The sequence below is a fragment of the Rutidosis leptorrhynchoides genome, chromosome 3 (genome assembly GCF_046630445.1).
Source record: "Rutidosis leptorrhynchoides isolate AG116_Rl617_1_P2 chromosome 3, CSIRO_AGI_Rlap_v1, whole genome shotgun sequence".
NCBI lineage: Eukaryota > Viridiplantae > Streptophyta > Magnoliopsida > Asterales > Asteraceae > Rutidosis > Rutidosis leptorrhynchoides.
This window is the reverse complement of record NC_092335.1, coordinates 527,287,221-527,306,469: the sequence shown is the minus strand read 5'-3', so window position 1 is coordinate 527,306,469 and position 19,249 is coordinate 527,287,221.

The following is a 19,249-nucleotide window of genomic DNA, read 5'->3' as shown; positions in this document are numbered from 1 at the left end:
ACCAAGTTTTGCTTATCACTTCTTGACAGAAATTACTTGCTTATCATTCTTAAGTCTAGACACGTTTTCCTGCATTTATTGCATACATAGTGTACTGACGAATTCATATCTTAGCATATCTATTACTGTAAACTTTGCTTGACATCTTTCGAAAATTCCTTCGTGATTTATGGAATTTTGGTATTATATATACATATGTAAATTATGTATTGAAGAGTACCAATCTAAATTCTATAATCTATTTCATATCAAAATTCATCTCTCTAATTATACAAGATGGATCCCGTATCTAGTTCAAATTCCTTAAACTTCGACAGCTATTCAGATATGGATATTCCCCTGAACTCCGAAGACAGTGTAACCGGAATGGATCAACCAATCAGCCATCACCTATTCTGGATGAATTGGGGATGGGTTCGTAGCTTACTTAATCATTGGAGACAAGAAGAAGGCGATCCCTTCCATCCACCACATTGCCCTCTTGGCGAAGAACCTGAAGCACTTACCGGCGAACCTGTTCGTAATACCATTTTCTCTCTCATCTCCAGAGTATCTCGTCATGATTACATACTATCTCAAATTCTGGATCTTATTCATCCGCTCGTCCGAACCGCCAATCATCCCGGTGTAATAGAAGAAGTCAACAAGCTTCATGCTCGGGTAGTGGCTTTGGAGAATATGGTGCAAAGATTACAAGCACCGGCAGCATCACCGGCATCAACCGTACCACCATCATCAACACCAACAGTACCATTACCACCACCCACAACAACATTGCATCCCACACCTCAACATCACAATCTTTACCTCGAACATCAACGTCATACGCACCATAGATACCAAGGAATACCAACAACAACAAACGATGAATTATTGATTCATAACTTCATCGAAGAAATATTCTGCAGAGAATATGTAGTTTCTAAAAGTTTTAGAGATTACTTATTCTAGTTCTAAACCAGATTAATGAGCGAATAGAAATGATGAAATAAAACCCTGATCGGAATGGTGCACGATTTACTAGCTAGATCTGTTTTACCAACAACATCAATAGTACCGTCAGCATCACCAGCACCGTTAGTACTGTCAGCATCGTCAGCATCAGCAGCATCTACAACATCACAAGCTCCGCCAGATCCATAATCACCGCAAACATCATCACTAATCAACAACGCGTATATCGTCTTAACGAGTTATGAAGTATTAACTCATTCCCTCTGAAGAAATTATATGTATATTTTATATATATGTGAATTTTGAGATTAAAATAAATCTTTTCGTACTAAGCTATTACGTGTGAATCTTAACTACTCGGTTAGTTCATGTTATTAATATGCTATGATGTACATCCTTCGTTAATGACTTAACAATCGTTAACTATAATCTCTTCTTCGACTTAATAGATTCCATTTCATAATAAATCAAGTGTATTATTCAAATACATGTTTGATTTTACAGTTTAATTTTCAATGTACTTGAAACTTTCCAGAAAACATCATTCGTACCTTGCGAAGTTAGCAAGAGTTCCATAAGCACCAACATGATTCACCGAGGAAATATCAATAAAACTGAATAATGAAGTATTGATTATATTAGTGAAATACTCGGCGAAAATTATGTAATCTTTGATGGTTTAGAGATTATTCATTTCTAATTCCAGCCAAAAAAGCTTAATATGATATTAACTCATTAAATCTGTATTACATCTGAAGAAAAGATACATACATATATTTTCATAAAGACTGTAATGAAAATTCTTTTATACAAAATGTTACTTGTGAAACTTTTAACGGGTATGTAATATCCGGGAGATATATAAAGTCACAATTAATATGTTCGATTTTGATTCAGCAAATCATCAACTATACTCACTACTTTCATAACGATATACATTTTTTCATAGAAATCAAAACAACCATTCTAACCCAAATTTGATTACATATTCGAATTTTGACAAATCAGAATCCAAGTTAAGATTTAACAGAAGATATCACTCTTAGATTCTTACATCTTTCAAATGCCATACTTTGAATTCAAAACTGTACTAGAACATTATATGTATACATATAACATTCATCTCTTAGAATTATGAGCTTTCATTCCGAAATTCTAAAAAGTAACCAGTCTACGAATCAATACTCTGAATGTTGAAAAATCTGATGAAGCAGCAAAAACTGTAAACGACTTTAACAGTCAAAAGTTTGATGATAAAGAATAGTGTGTTGGCAAAGCTCAGAAAAGTTAGAACTGGAAAACTGATTGAGCAAACCATGAAGGAGGTTGTGGACAAATCACAAAGACTAAACCTGCCTTCAAAGAATCCAAATGATTCAGTGTCTACTGAAGTCATTAATGAATACCTTGCTCCTGACTCTAAACTTTTACGGACAAAATCTTCTTCATCATCTTTCGATATTAGAAATTCTAAGATATCACCATATCTTTCATTATAAATATCCTCGATATTGCTGAAGATATTTTCTTAACCATTCTTATCTGAAATCATTTATCTCCTCGCGTTATCAGTATTACATCATAAAGGAAACTGTTTAGTTTCTATATTCTGTAAACCTTCGAGTTTAAATTATGAATATTTTTGAAGCAGTGTTGGGAACTGAAGCATAAATTAGTATAATATAATGACACTTGATCAACGTGATTATATTACAGTAAGTCACACTGAGTTTCTAATGGAATGTGATGATTCACAGATCATAACGTCATCATGTGCCATGTTACACGACTCTTACATTCTATTTAATATATAAACATATCAAGAATATAATTTCTTGATAGTGCTATCTTTTCCCTTAAATTCTGGTAATTTGACAAGTCAGATTGTGCTATTACTGTTTCTTTCTTAGAACATTAATTATGTTCATTCCGAAATTCATACCTACGAATTCTGGACCATTATTCGCTTGATTTATAGTCGAGAAGATAAAACAAAAGCATGAAGCTTCAAAATATCAATGGGAGTATAAATCACAGTAAATTGGAGAGAGTATTAACTGTGGATGTCAATGATTATGGAAAGACAGAAGCAGAGACATCAAAATATAAGGGAAGATATAAAACCCAACAACCACCCAGAAATTATAAACCGCATATATCGATGAATATAGCAATATAATGAAAAGGGAGGACTAAAAACACTATAAAACCAAGAGTATAGTAGAAGTGAATAGATTCTTCTGGCGGCAGATGAAAAAGAAGAATGACGGATATGAAGGTTAGAAGTATATCAAGAATCAGAACTGGATGGAGCATATTGACGAATGCTTTAAAAATATGAATTAAGGGAGAAAGAATAAAAGGTATGAGCTGTGGAAAATAAGGAAACGAAGGGGGTAGATTTATAGTATAATATCAGACAGGAAAATCGAGACAGATCATCGCATTAAATCGAAGAGAATCATAATTTCCTTAATTACCGAAGAATCAAATCTTATTACGAAGATTTTCTCCAAATCTCTTGAACTCTGAAAATCAACCCATATACGTCAAAAGATATGACGAAACTTACTTTTTCTCATTTCACTCTTTTGTCATAACTTCACTCGTACACTTCGCATAAACAATTTGTTTTATCCATATTACTCAATGATGATAAAACTTTAATTTTCAACTCGTATAAATCATGAAAACATACTTATTGTCATCCATGACCATCCCAACCAAATTTTGGGATGAAATTTCTTTAACGGGTAGGTACTGTGACAACCCGGAAATTTCTGACCAAATTTAAAGTTTATCTTTAGATGATTTAATGTTTCCGGCACGATAAGCAAAGTCTGTAATATTGATTCTCAAAATTTTGAACTAATGTTATATATTCAGTTAACCTTTGACTATTGACCGACGATTCAGAAACAACTATTTGTATATATATATATATATATATATATATATATATATATATATATATATATATATATATATATATATATATATAAATAAGTTGGAATATTAATTATTAAAATTAATTATAAATAACTTGCAATGTGTATTTAAAAACTGATTTATGTATATTAAATAAAGATATATACATATATATAATTTCAGGTTATTTAGTAAGCGATAGTAAAATTCGTTTGTTGATTCGATTGATATTTAGATGAGTGAACTAAAACATTTAAGATGTACAAATAAAACACTAATTTTTTACAGTATTTTCGAATTGCTACAGTATCCAAAAAGCTACAGTGTTTTCGAAAATCACTATTTGCTACAATAAAAAAAACTTTGCTACAGTAAAACACTATTTTAAAATGAAAATGTATATATATTTTAAAAGGTGATAAAATAAAATAATCTTAAAACGATTTGATTTAAAATAATATTATTAAATATATATTAATAAATAATGAGACGTTGATTTATAGAAGCAAATGACAAAACACTCAAACGTATAAGTTATATTTCGAGTGATATAGTTTATTGTTAATATAAGTTTAATTTTTGATAAAGGTGCACGTCGCGTAGCGAAAAGCACTAATTTTCTAAGCGTACGAAAATGCGTTCGAGAAATCAGAACCGGGACATAAGTCGAATGACAACGTACGAGTCATCGGAATGAAAATTACAAGTCAACTATGCACATGAATTTAATATAATATATAATTAATTATATAAATTAAATATATGATATTTATATTTATTATTTATGTCGACAAGCAAAACGTTAAATGAATGTGAGCTGTCAGGACTCCTCATGCGATCGCACGGGGAATGAACCATAAAGTCATGCGATCGCATGACTACTGAATGTTGGCAACATCTATAAATCAAGAAAAAACGTTTTAGTTTTATGCATTCATTTTCTCTTCTTTCACTCTACTCTCTCGATATATATTTATCTATATTATTATTATTATTATTATTATTATTATTATTATTATTATTATTATTATTATTATTATTATTATTATTATTATTATTATTATTATTATTATTCTTATTATTATTAGTAGTATTAGTATTATTATTATTTATACATAAAATACTACGACGAGGTTCTGCTCGCATGTTTTCAAAACGGATTTTGCGTGCGGGATAGAGCTAAGGAAAGTATGGGTTATAGCTATGGAGGTTATGGGTAATGTTCATGGGTATTGTTCGCAAGTCAAACCTAGTGTTTATCATCTCCGTTGCGTCTACGTACTTTCCTACAATATTGAATCACAATATTGATACGTGAGCATTCGTATCTTATCTTTTATACATTAATAGTGTATCCATGTCTAGTGCTCGAGTATATATGTTTATACATGCTTGTATGCTTTAATTTTATCGTTAGATAGTTTATGATGAATCACGAATTTGATACATATGCTGCTGATATAAAGTATATGATATGCATGTTTTTGGAAAGCTGGCGAAAAATTATTAACTTTTCATTTAGAAATCGCGTGATTTCGATGAACTGATTAAAAGATATGGTCAACTGAATTATGGTTAACGTTAATTGAAATTGTTTTTGAAACTGTAAATTAATATTTAAAACAACTTGTCTATGAGATTAATAAATTGGATTTTCAAATATTACTAATCGAGTAAATAAATTTTATATAAAGCACGTCTCGTCTTGTTGAACAATTGTCAAAGTTGACTGTCTTATCATGTTTTAAAGCTTTATAAACACTATAATTTGATTTTACAAGTATTAGAAAGCTATTTGAAATAATAAAATATTTTCGATTGCCATGATAATTCAAATATAATATAATTCCTGAAATAAATAATATTTTAAGTTTGATAAACTATAAATTCGTTCAATTATCAAGACTTATACTATGATAATAAACATGTATAGATTTAAAGATCATATTGGGTTAGGTTGACTTTTGAGATGACTTTTGTTAACTTTTTCATGTCGGTCTCGAGCATTAGGATTGTGATACACTATGACCCGACCTAGCTTGTTAGACATGTATTGACCAACATATGTTCTCTAGGTTGAGATCTACGGTTATTTTGCATTCCGAGTTTCGGTCACATTTCGGTGAATGACCTTATGTGCTGCTAAGGTGAGTTTCATTTGCTCCCTTTTTTTAATTGCTTTTGCAATCTATATTTTTGGGCTGAGAATATATGCACTTTATTTTAAACGCAATGGATACAAGTACATACTAAATTCTACACCGAGTTTGAACCGAAAATCCCTTAGCTTTGGTAACTAGTAACTGCCGGTTATAAGAACTGGTGGGCGCGAATAGTGGTATATGGATCTATAGGGCTTGATATCCCCGTCCGAGCTAGAGCACTAGCCTTTTAACGGACGTATGCTATTTGAGAAGCGTACACGTTGGTTTGCGTGTATTATTAAGATGATTATACAAATGGTATAAATTATATATTCGTTAAGTTTAGTTACCAGGGTGCTCAATTTCGTAGAACATTTTGATAAACATTTCTGGATGAAATAACTGAAATCTTGTGATCCACCTTTATATACAGATTATGCGCAACATTAAAACTATGAACTCACCAACCTTTATATTAACACTTTTAAAACATGTTTATTCTCAGATTTCTAGAAGTCTTTCACTGTTTGTTTATACGTTATACAGGCTATGTGCATGGAGTCATACATGCTTTATTCGAGAAAACTTTGCATTCACAAAATCATCACCATGTATCTTATTTAACTGTATCGTCAACGGATGTATTGTTAAAAACTATTATATACGGTGATTGCCTATACGTAGAAATCATCAGATGTCGAAAACCTTGGATTTTTATATTCATTTATGGTGTGCCTTTTCAAAAGAATGCAATGTTTACAAAACGTATCATATAGAGGTCAAAACCTCACTATGAAATCAATGAATGATGTATTCGTCCAAATGGATTTGGACGGGTCATCACACACTCCGTTGATAATTAGTGGCGGATAATAGTACACGGAAAAATGCCAAATTTTTAAATTAACTATATATTTTGTTTCGGTTTATTAGGGTGTAAAATCAATCATAAAAAGTTGATTAATTATTAACGCTCCGTCCCAAGTAAAAAATGTACAGAGTATTAAAATTTATCAAAATATATTCTAAATATATTTGTAATAAAGTTATAATTTATATAACTCATTTTCGGATCACCGTTTTTTTTAAAATCATATAAGTTTGAATTAAACTTCTCTAAATAATCGAAACGTCCAACGAGTATTACAATCATTAAATAATTATATTTGATATACTATATATATATACATATATATATACATATATATATATATATATACATATATATATATATACATATATATACATATACATATATATACATATATATATATATGTATATATATATATGTATATATATATATATGTATATATATATATGTATATATACATATATACATATATATATATATATGTATATATATATATATATATATTTATATTTATATTTATATGTATACACATTTATTTACAAATAATAGTTCGTGAATCGTCGAGAATGGTCGAAGTTAAATGAATGCAAGGAAACAGTTCAAAAATTTTGAAATTCAGGATAACAGACTTTGCTTATCATGTCAGAATTATGAAATCGTATTGTGAGTTTGGTTCAAAATTAGTCGAAATTTTCCGGGTCGTGACAGAAACCTAGCTATCTTAGTCACATAATGTCCCCCAAGAATTGGCTTAATTGCTTGTTCCTCAATCGCGTGTTTTTGAAAGTAAGCACCAATCAAATTACACAAATCCACATGCCTATTTTTCTTGATTTGATACATAATCCACAAGTCCTGAGACGTGACCTTATCATTACCATTGATCCTCGGGCAAAAAGTACATGCGAGCAGCTTAAACAAAATGGGGTCCAACCTATGCGACAAATCGGACCCCTTGGAAGTACTAGAAACAAATCGGGTTTGCCCACTCAACATTTCCCAATACATATTATCATCAAGGGTACTATCTCCATGAGAGGATCTGTCTCGTAAAATGGGGAGGACGCCGTGCAAATTAGCTTGATAAGACTAATGAATCAGACCCCCAGAAAGGATAATCTCCTTAAAGATTAAAAATCAGCTTTTAAGCCTGATATTACTCAATCCTAGAGATTGACCTTAAAGATTGAGAATTACTAACTCATGGAATTCGATGATATCTAAACTCAAGCTTGAACGAGAAAATATTTTGATCAAAATTACAAACCGATTTGTTTTCTGAAAACCCATTTTCAATGCGTTCATTACCATTGAACGTAAAATCCTAGGAATTCACCTGGAATTCATTAGGTCACCTGAACCAAATCGGGTGTCAACCGTAAGAACGGTGGTTGCATAGCATCGTCGAAGACATGACCTTGTGCCAGACCAAAAAATTATAGGGTGAGCTTTACTATTGCTCCTACAAAGGATAGTAATTGCATCCGACACTTTAAAGACCATAATTAAAAGCATGTCAGGGGACATTGCCTTAACAGTTGCTTGTTCAACGCTTTCCTTTACAACCGGATGGTAGTTTACCGAAAGGTAATATACGGAGCAAGTATACTGGACTTGTTGGTTTCCCCATACTAGGTTAGCAAGTGGGTGACACAATACCGCAAGTTTTGAGCTAAAGTTTTCAAATCTAAAACCCACCAAACCCACAAAAACAATTTGCAAATACAGGTGAAGGGTTATTTCGGAAAACTTATCTAGGGTAAAAGCTAGATCTTATTTTTGAAAAATCAAATGTTTTCATAAAGATCCAATTTCCTTAAAGGATCTAAATTTTCATAGTCATGTGGGACTGTAAACCACATCGTTACTACCATTGTTCATACCGACGTATAGAAATCACTGATGTACAAAGTGTGAAGAATAAAGAAGTGATTTTAATATTCTTATTTCAAGACTATATTGCTTGAGGACAAGCAACGCTCAAGTGTGAGAATATTTGATAATGCTAAAAACGAACATATATTTCATAGCATTATCCCTCAAGAAAGACGAGCTTTTAGTTGCAATTGTTCTATTTACAAGTGATATTCGTTTAAATAATAAAAGGTGAAGACAAAAGACAGATTCGACGAATTGAAGACGCAAATGACCAAAAATTTCAAAAGTACAAAGTACAATCAAAGTGGTTCAAATTATTGATGAGAAACGTCTCAAAATTACAAGAGTACAAGACGCGAAACGCAAAATACAAGATATTAAATTATACGCAAGGACGTTCGAAAATCCGGAACCGGGACCAAAGTCCACTCTCAACGCTCGACGCAATGGACTAAAAATTACAAGTCAACTATGCACATGAATATAATATAATATATAATTAATTCTTAAAACTAATATATATTATATTATATATTATAAACGTCGGCAAGCAAGAAAACAAAATCATGTGAGCTGTTACCTACCTTCATGCGATCGCATGGAAATCAGGCATCAAATCCATGCGATCGCATGGCCCTGAAAAGTTGGCTACATGCCTATAAATTTCGCAGTTTTGGTTGATCATAAGACCATCTATCTATCTCTCACTCGTACACACACACACACACACACACACACACACACACACACACACACACACATATATATATATATATATATATATATATATATATATATATATATTATATTTTAATTTTAATTTTAATTTTAAATTCTAATAATAAGGGTATGTTAGCGAATGTTGTAAGGGTGTAAGTCGAAATTCTGTCCGTGTAACGCTACGCTATTTTTAATCACTGTAAGTTATGGTTAATGTTATTTTTAAATTAATGTCTCGTAGCTAAGTTATTATTATGCTTATTTAATGCCAAAGTAATCGTGATGTTGGGCTAAATATTAAAATTGGGTAATTGGGCTTTGGACCATAATTGGGGTTTGGACAAAAGAACGACACTTGTAGAAATTAGACTATGGGCTATTAATGGGTTTTATATTAACTAAATGATACCTCGTTGATTTAATATATAGACTTATAATTTTACGTATTTATATATAACCACATACGCTTGACTGGGTACGGTGGGCGGGATATCTATAAATACCAATAATTATTCATTTTACCGGACACGGAACTGGATTAATAGTTAATAGACTTGTTGAAACAGGGGTGGATTACATTCAAGGGTAATTGGTGTAATTGTTCACAAAGTAGTAAAACCTTGGACTACACGCAGTCGATAACCTGGTGTATTCATTAAACAAAGTATTAAGACCTTGTTACAATTCGAATCCCCAATTAGTTGGAATATTTGACTTCGGGAATAAGAATAATTTGACGAAGACTTTCGCACTATATGATTATGACTGATGGACTATTATGGACAAATCCGTATGGACATATCGAATAATCCAGGACAAAGGATAATTAACCCATGAGAATAAACTAAAATCAACACGTCAAACATCATGATTACGGAAGTTTAAATAAGCATAATTTATATATTTCATATTTAATTGCACTTTTAATTATTGCACTTTTATTTATTGTCATTTTATTTAATTGCATTTTTAATTATCGTACTCTTTAATTATCGCAATTTTATTTTATCGCACTTTTATTTATCGTAATTTCATTATCGTTATTTACTTTACACTTTAAATTAAGTTATACTTATTTTTAATATTTTACATTAGGTTTTAACTGCGACTAAAGTTTTAAAATCGACAAATCGGTCATTAAACGGTAAAAACCCCTTTTTATAATAATAATACTACTTATATATATTTTTGTATTTTTACAAATATAGTTTTTATAAATATAGCGTTAAGCTTGTTTAAAAAATCCCTGTGTAATGAACCGAACTTACTAAAAACTACAATATTGTACGATTAGGTACACTGCCTATAAGTGTTGTAGCAAGGTTTAGGTATATCCACTCTATAAATAAATAAATCACTTGTGTAAAATTGTATCGTATTTAATAGTATTTCCTTGTAAAATTAATACTATTTCATATACCCCTCGCATAACATCAAGTATTTTTTGGCACCGCTGCCGGGGACACGCTAAAACGCCGAAAGCGCAACGCTATAAAAAATATATATATATATAAAGAAAAACAAAATTTAAGTATTTTTAAGAGTTTGTTAAATATATAAGTTTTATAAAGTTTCTTTATTTTTATTTTAGTTTGTAAAAATATAAGTTTTATATATATATTTTATATCAATATTAAAACAGAAAACAGAAAACAGAAAAAAAAAAAATAAGTATACGGGCCTGAACTGTAGCAGCCCAACCCACCTGGCCCGAAATCCTTATCCATGCGACCGCATGGATTTTTAACGTGAGGACCATGTGATCGCATGGCCCTGTCTGACACGCCACAGTTTGACCTGCATTAATTACGGAGTATTATTTATTATTATTACTTTAAACCTTAATTAGGGTTATATTTTTTATATTATTTAGTTTAGTTTTAATTTTATTATTTTGTATTATTTAGTATTAATTAGTTTTAATAAATTATAAAATAAATAATATAAAAATAATATTTTTATAAAAATTGTACTTTTTACAACTTTAAGTTTATTTTTATATTTTTGTATCTTTTTATTTGTTTTAGCGTAATTTTTGTATTTTTCGCTCGTATTTAGTTTTAAGTCATAGTTTTTGCCATAGTTATTTTTATTTCTAGATTTTTAGGCTTTGCCGTAAAATCCCTTAAGTGCTTTTTCTTTAGACTAAGATTTAGGTGCCTTAGAATTTTGCGACGCCGTTTTTAATATTTTAGTACTTTTTAAGTTATTGCCATTTTGGGATATAGTTTTTCTTTTAAGCTTTAATATTTTTAGACGCAACTTTTAATTCTTAGTTTTAGTTCCTTTTTAAGTTTCAACGCGCTACTTTCTTTTTATTTTTCGGCCTTTTATTTTTCGACATTTTTCGACGCGCAATCTTTTTCTTTCTTATTTCTCGACGCTCTAGTTTATAGGACATAGAATTTTTTTTCTATTTCTTCTCTAAAATTTCAAAACGAAAAATTATTTTAAGTGGTTAAATTGATAGACATCCATTTTTTGGTTTGTAGTAATAGTTGGATTTGTACGTGGACCGGGTTATTGGAGCCAAACAGTACTCAATTATATTGAGACCAAACGAATCCTGCCCCTCTGCTGCATCTTTTGGCTATTCGAAACGTGGGCAAAATCAGAAAAGTCTATTAATTTGATAACTTATATAATTTTTCTTATTTTTATAACTAATAGGATATTCATTGAATGCACCGAGCAAAACGTTCACCACCTTTTGTACGTTCACCACCTGTAACTCGATCAAGACATCTAGCAAATATTGTCGCCGTTGATTTTTCTTTAGAATCGTCATCCAGTCGACCAAGTACTCCAATTCAAATTTCCGATAATCCATTTTTTGAACCCGACCTCACAATTGAGAATCCGGAGGATATTCAGGGACAATTCAGAGATCCTGAACCACTAATCATTCCTCCGGAACCACCAATCATTCAAACAGAGATTGTTGAGGAACCTACCATTAAATCAGAATTCTATAGTGATTCAGATTCAACAAATTCAATCATGGAGACTCTGGAACCTCTAAGTATGGAAGACTGAATGAGAGCTAAACGCACTGGCCAAGGTCACACAATTACTCAACCTGACATTAATGCACCAGATTATGAAATTAAAGGACAAATTCTACACATGGTAACTAATCAATGCCAATTTAGTGGTGCGCCGAAGGAAGATCCAAACGAACATCTTCGTACCTTTAATAGGATCTGTACTCTATTTAAAATAAGAGAAGTGGAGGATGAACAGATCTATCTCATGTTATTTTCCTGGACTTTAAAGGGAGAAGCCAAAGATTGGTTGGAATTGTTACCTGAAGGGGCGATTGATACATGGGATGTTTTAGTTGAAAAATTTCTTAAACAATTCTTTCCGGCATCTAAAGCCGTGAGACTTCAAGGAGAAATTGTTACGTTCACGCAAAAGCCAAATGAAACTCTATATGAAGCATGGACAAGATTTTGAAAGTTATTAAGAGGATGTCCGCAACATGGTTTAGACACTTGTCAAATAGTACAAATATTCTACCAAGGATGCGACATCACTACACGAAAAGACATCGATATAGCAGCTGGTGGTTCCATTATGAAGAAAACCGCAACTGACGCTTACAAAATTATTGATAACACTGCTTCCCACTCACATGAGTGGCACCAAGAAAAAGATATCGTTAGATCATCTAAAATAGCTAGAGCCGATTCTAGCCATGACCTAGATTCCATTTCTGCAAAGATAGATGCTGTCGAGAGACGAATGGAAAGGATGACTAAAGATATTCACTCAATAAGAATTAGTTGTGAGCAGTGTGGAGGACCACATTTGACAAAAGATTGTCTCAGCATTGAACTAACAATGGAACAAAGAGAGAATGTTTCATACATAAACCAAAGGCTTGGAAATAATTATCAGAATAATTATCAACTGCCAAGACCGATCTACAATCAAAACCAGAATTATAACTGAAATGTTCCATACAACAACCAACAAGGTCCTAGTAATCAACAAGTATCCAATAATACTTACAATCAGCAAAGACCTATTTTTCAAAACAAACCACCACAAACCGATGATAAAAAGCCAAATTTATAAGATATGATGTCAAAGCTAGTTGAATCTCAAACTTAGTTTTTCACATCTCAGAAACAAACCAATGAACAAAATGCTCAAGCATTTAGAAATCAACAAGCTTCTATTCAAAATCTGGAACAAGAAGTGAGCAACCTAGCAAGGTTGATAGGTGAAAGAAAACCAGGAAGTCTACCTAGTGATACAAATGCTAACCCCCGGAATGAAACAGCTAAAGCCATTACCACAAGAAGTGGTATTACACTTAAACCACCTGAAATACCTGTAATTTCTGATGAAGCTATTCCTACTCCACAAGAACCACAACCTGAACAAGATAAGGAAAAAGAACCGGTAGTTGAAAAGGTTAATGAAGATAACACAGTTAAGGCTAAACCTTATGTTAAACCATACCAACCACCACTTCCTTACCCGAGTAAAACGAGAAAAGAGAGACTTGAAGCCGAGCAATTCAAATTCTTGGATATGTTTAAATAGATAAATGTCAATCTTCCTTTCATTGATGTGATTTCAGGAATGCCTAGATATGCTAAATTCTTGAAAGATTTAATCACAAATAGAAAGAAAATGGAAGAACTCTCGGCTGTTACTATGAATGCAAATTGTTCTGCAGTGCTTTTGAATAAGATACCAGAAAAACTTTCAGATCCAGAAAGTTTCACAATTTCATTGTTTCTGGGAAGTCTTAGTTCAATAGAAGCATTGGCAGACTTAGGTGCTAGTATAAATCTAATGCCGTATTCACTATACGCTAAACTAGACCTTAGAGAATTGAAACCAACACGAATAAGCATACAACTAGCCGATCGATTAGTAAAATATCCTAGAGGGATAATGGAGAACATGCTAGTTAAAGTTGGTACTTTAGTATTTCCAGTAGATTTTGTTATTCTGGACATGGAAGAAGATTCTCGAGTTCCTCTCATATTAGGAAGACCATTCTTAAACACGGCTAAAGTAATAATAGACGTGTTTGGTAAGAAGCTAACCCTAAGTATAGAGGATGAGAGTGTTACCTTTTCTGTTGATAGAGCAATGCAACAACCACAATCTGCAGATGATACATGTTATTATATTCAAACTATAGATTCACATGCAGAATTGTTAAAAGAATTTTCAGAATTACAAGGAACAGGAGAATGTTCTTTAGGAGAATGAACTGAACCAATTGATGAAACTGAAATGTTAGCTACACTTATGGCTATTGCATATGAACCAACAACAGAAGAAATTCAAATGCTAAAAGAAGAAGACAGATATCGATACAAATCATCGATAGAAGAACCACCGATATTAGAGTTAAAGCCACTTCCAAACCATTTGGAATACGCTTATTTACATGGTGAGTCTGAATTACCTGTAATAATATCGTCTTCTCTTGCTGAAAATGAAAAATCTCAACTCATTTCTGTGCTAAAAGCTCATAAACCAGCTATTGCATGGAAAATTCATGATATTAAAGGAATAAGTCCTTCGTATTGCACACATAAAATCCTTATGGAAGAAGGTCATAAAACGTATGTGCAACGCCAACGAAGACTAAATCCTAATATGCAAGATGTTGTTAAGAAAGAAATTATTAAACTGCTAGATGCAGGTTTAATTTATCCAATTTCTGATAGTCCATGGGTAAGCCCAGTTCAATGCGTACCTAAGAAGGGTGGCATGACTGTCATCACAAATGAGAAAAATGAGCTTATTTCTACTAGGACTGTAACATGATGGCGTGTATGTATTGATTATAGAAAATTAAATGACACCACCAGAAAAGATCACTTTCCCTTACCTTTCATTGATCAAATGTTGGAAAGATTAGCCGGAAATAGTTACTATTGTTTTCTTGATGGTTTTTCCGGATATTTTTAAATTCCAATAGCACCCGAGGACCAAGAGAAAACCACATTCACATGCCCTTATGGTACTTTTGCTTACAAACGCATGCCATTTGGACTTTGCAACGCCCCTGCAACCTTTCAAAGGTGCATGATGGCGTTTTTTCACGACATGATAGAAGAATGCATAAGTTTTCATGGATGACTTTTCTGTCTTCGGTGATACATTTGAATCATGTCTAGTTAATCTTGAACGAATGCTTATTAGATGCGAACAATCAAATCTAGTACTTAATTGGGAGAAATGCCATTTCATGGTTAAAGAAGGCATCGTTCTTGGTCATAAAATTTCAAAAGAAGGAATTGAAGTGGATAGAGCTAAAGTAGATGTAATTGCTAAACTTCCACATCCCACTAATGTTAGAGGAGTTAGGATTTTTCTAGGGCATGCCGGTTTTTACCGACGTTTCATAAAAGATTTTTCTAAAATTGCCACTCCTATGAATAAACTCCTAGAAAAAGATGCTCCATTTATCTTTTCAGATTAATGCATCAAATCTTTTAATATTCTTAAAGAAAAACTCACTAATGCGCCGATCATGATAACTCCAAATTGGAATCTACCATTTGAACTTATGTGCGATGCAAGTGATTTTGCAATGGGAGTTGTTTTAGGACAAAGGATTGAAAAATGATTTCAACCTATTTATTATGCTAGTAAGACGTTACAAGGAGCAAAAACAAATTACACAACTACTAAAAAAGAACTCCTTGCTATTGTCTTTGCTTTTGACAAATTTCGATCATATCTCGTTCTAGCTAAAACGGTGGTCTATACCGACCATTCTACTCTTATATACCTATTTTCGAAACAAGATGCCAAACCACGATTAATCCGTTGGATCTTACTCTTACAAGAGTTTGATATTGAAATCCGAGACAAAAAGGGAGCAGAAAATCTCGCCGCCGATCATCTTTCTCGTCTTGAAAATCCTGAATTAGAAGTTCTAAAAGAATCGACCATACAAGACAACTTTCCTGATGAATATCTATGGAAGATAGATTATAATGAAATTCCATGGTTTGCAGACTATGCAAACTATTTAGTATGTGGATTCCTTGAAAAAGGATTGTCATACCAAAAACAAAAGAAATTCTTTAGTGACATAAAACACTATTTCTGGGAAGATCCACATTTGTTTAAAAGTTGTCCCGATGGAATAATACGCCGATGTATATTCGGAGATGAAGGTAGTAAAATATTAAACCATTGTCACACAGGACCAACAGGAGGGCATTATGGGCCTTAACTAACAACAAGAAAAGTTTACGATGCTGGATTCTATTGGCCTACAATTTTCAAAGACGCACACCTTCTTTGCAAATCCTGTGATGCTTGTCAAAGGGCCGGAAAAATAAGTCAACGTGATGAAATGCCACAAAATGTCATTCAAGTATGTGAAGTATTTGACATTTGGGGTATTGACTTTATGGGTCCATTTCCAAAATCTCATAATAATCTATACATTCTCGTTGCCATTGATTATGTATCTAAATGGGCGGAAGCACAAGCTCTCCCAACTAACGAAGCACGAGTTGTAGTCAACTTTTTAAAACATCTTTATGCTAGGTTCGGAACACCGAAAGCTTTAATAAGTGATCGGGGTACTCATTTTTGTAATAATCAACTTGAGAAAGTTCATAAAAGATATGGAGTAACTCATAAAATCTCGACTGCATATCATCCACAAACAAGTGGACAAGTTGAAAATACCAATCGAGCTTTAAAACGTATTCTAGAGAAAACCGTAGGATCAAATTCGAAGGAATGGTCCATGAAATTGGAGGATGCACTCTGGGCTTTTAGAACAGCCTACAAAACTCCAATTGGTACCACACCTTTTAAACTCGTTTATGGAAAAGCATGTCATCTTCCAGTAGAAATTGAACACAAAGCATTTTGGGCTTTGAAGACATGTAATCTTGATTTACATGAAGCCGGACGTCTACGGTTAAGTCAATTAAACGAATTAGAAGAATTAAGACTTGAGGCATACGAAAATTCGTTAATCTATAAAGAAAGAACAAAAAAATGGCATGATAAAAGAATCAGAAGTTCAAAAGAATTTAAAGAAGGAGACAGAGTTCTTCTTTTCAATTCACGATTCAAGCTATTTCCTGGAAAATTGAAATCAAGATGGTCTGGACCATTTATAGTCAAAAGAGTTTTCCCATATGGAACAGTAGAGTTAATAAATTCAAATGGGATTGAATTTAAAGTTAATGGTCACAGAGTTAAACATTTCATACATGGTCCGATGAAAGTTGACAATGAAGTCAATCATAATTTCACCACCCAAGAAAACCTTCAAAATGAAAACATAAATATGTTATCAACAACATATGAAAAATCAAAATTGGAAAATAGGGAGGATTCAAATTGGAGTGATGAAGAAGAATTCTTATACAAACCTCCCATTCTAAGAAACGAAGAAAATTGTGAACAAGAAGTTCAAATAGAAGTGAAAGAACCAAGAAAAGAACACCCGAAAAAGGTTTACAAACCAACTCAACTTACTAAAGCAGGAGACCCGGGTGAATTTATCATTTCTTGCTTGCTTAATGATGGTGATGTATATAATGGACTCGCAGATTTAGGAGCAAGTGCAAATATTATGCCTCTATCCTTATACAAAAGATTAGGTATAGGTAAATTAAAACCAACCAAAATAGGTGTTCAATCATTTGACCTACCCATTAAACACCCGGTTAGAATAGCAAATAATTTACTTGTTAACGTGGGAAGTTTGACCTTTGTTGCAAACTTCATAGTGATTAATATGGAGGAAAACCTTGATATTCCTCTAATTTTAGGTCGCCCATTTTTAGCAACCACCGAGGCATTCATTGATGTAAGAGAAGGAAGAATGACACTTAGGGATGGTGATAAATCAATCACCTTTGTGAACCGAAAGTTTAGATCTCCACCAACCAAAATTGTTAGACCAATAAAAATACATAAGTGTGGGGAAGATGAAGAAACACTTAATGATGATCCAATCACAAAGAACCCCGTTGATGATACAAAATTAGATGAACCCGTTTTTAACAGTTCAACGAAGAAACATTATAAACGGATTCACGATGTTAAGATTAAGGGAAACTTTAAGTTATATAACCGATTAGTATCCAATTTATCACCAAAATAAAAGGCAATGTTAGTTGAATTTGTGAAAGTTACGGAGGAAATCAACAAATGGATTGAAGCAAAAGTCAGAGATATACAAGTTGTTAATAATCCAATTGAAAACGAAGTTAATCACAATTTCAACACCACAACTAACTAAGTGTGGGGAGAATCAAGTCTTTTAAGGATAATATGTATTTCTGTTAGAGTTAGATATTCTGTTTTCGTGTAGTTCTCGAGAATGGAATCTGAATGGTCTTTCCCTAGCAGACCCTAAAGAACTAGTCTTCTCCCCCCATTCTGAATTTTTAATTTTTTTTGGTTTTACGAGATGAAGACTTCATGTGAACTAAACCATGGTCTAATGCTACACGCTTTGATCACTAAACGTAATAATGACACCCTTCCAAGTGAATTGGTATCATTAATCAGAGGCAAATTGGACGGAGTAAGAAAAGAATCCAGGAACGAAAATAATAAGTTACATTTTGGTAAAGGAAAATCGAAATCTGCAGCGAAAAGAAGAGCACGACACCTTGAAAGATGTCACAAATGCGAAAAATGGTCACACAAAAGAAAATGCTCGACGAATCAGACATATTCCAATTCCGAATTCGTTACTTTATGCAGAGATGGACTGTTCATATGTTTCGA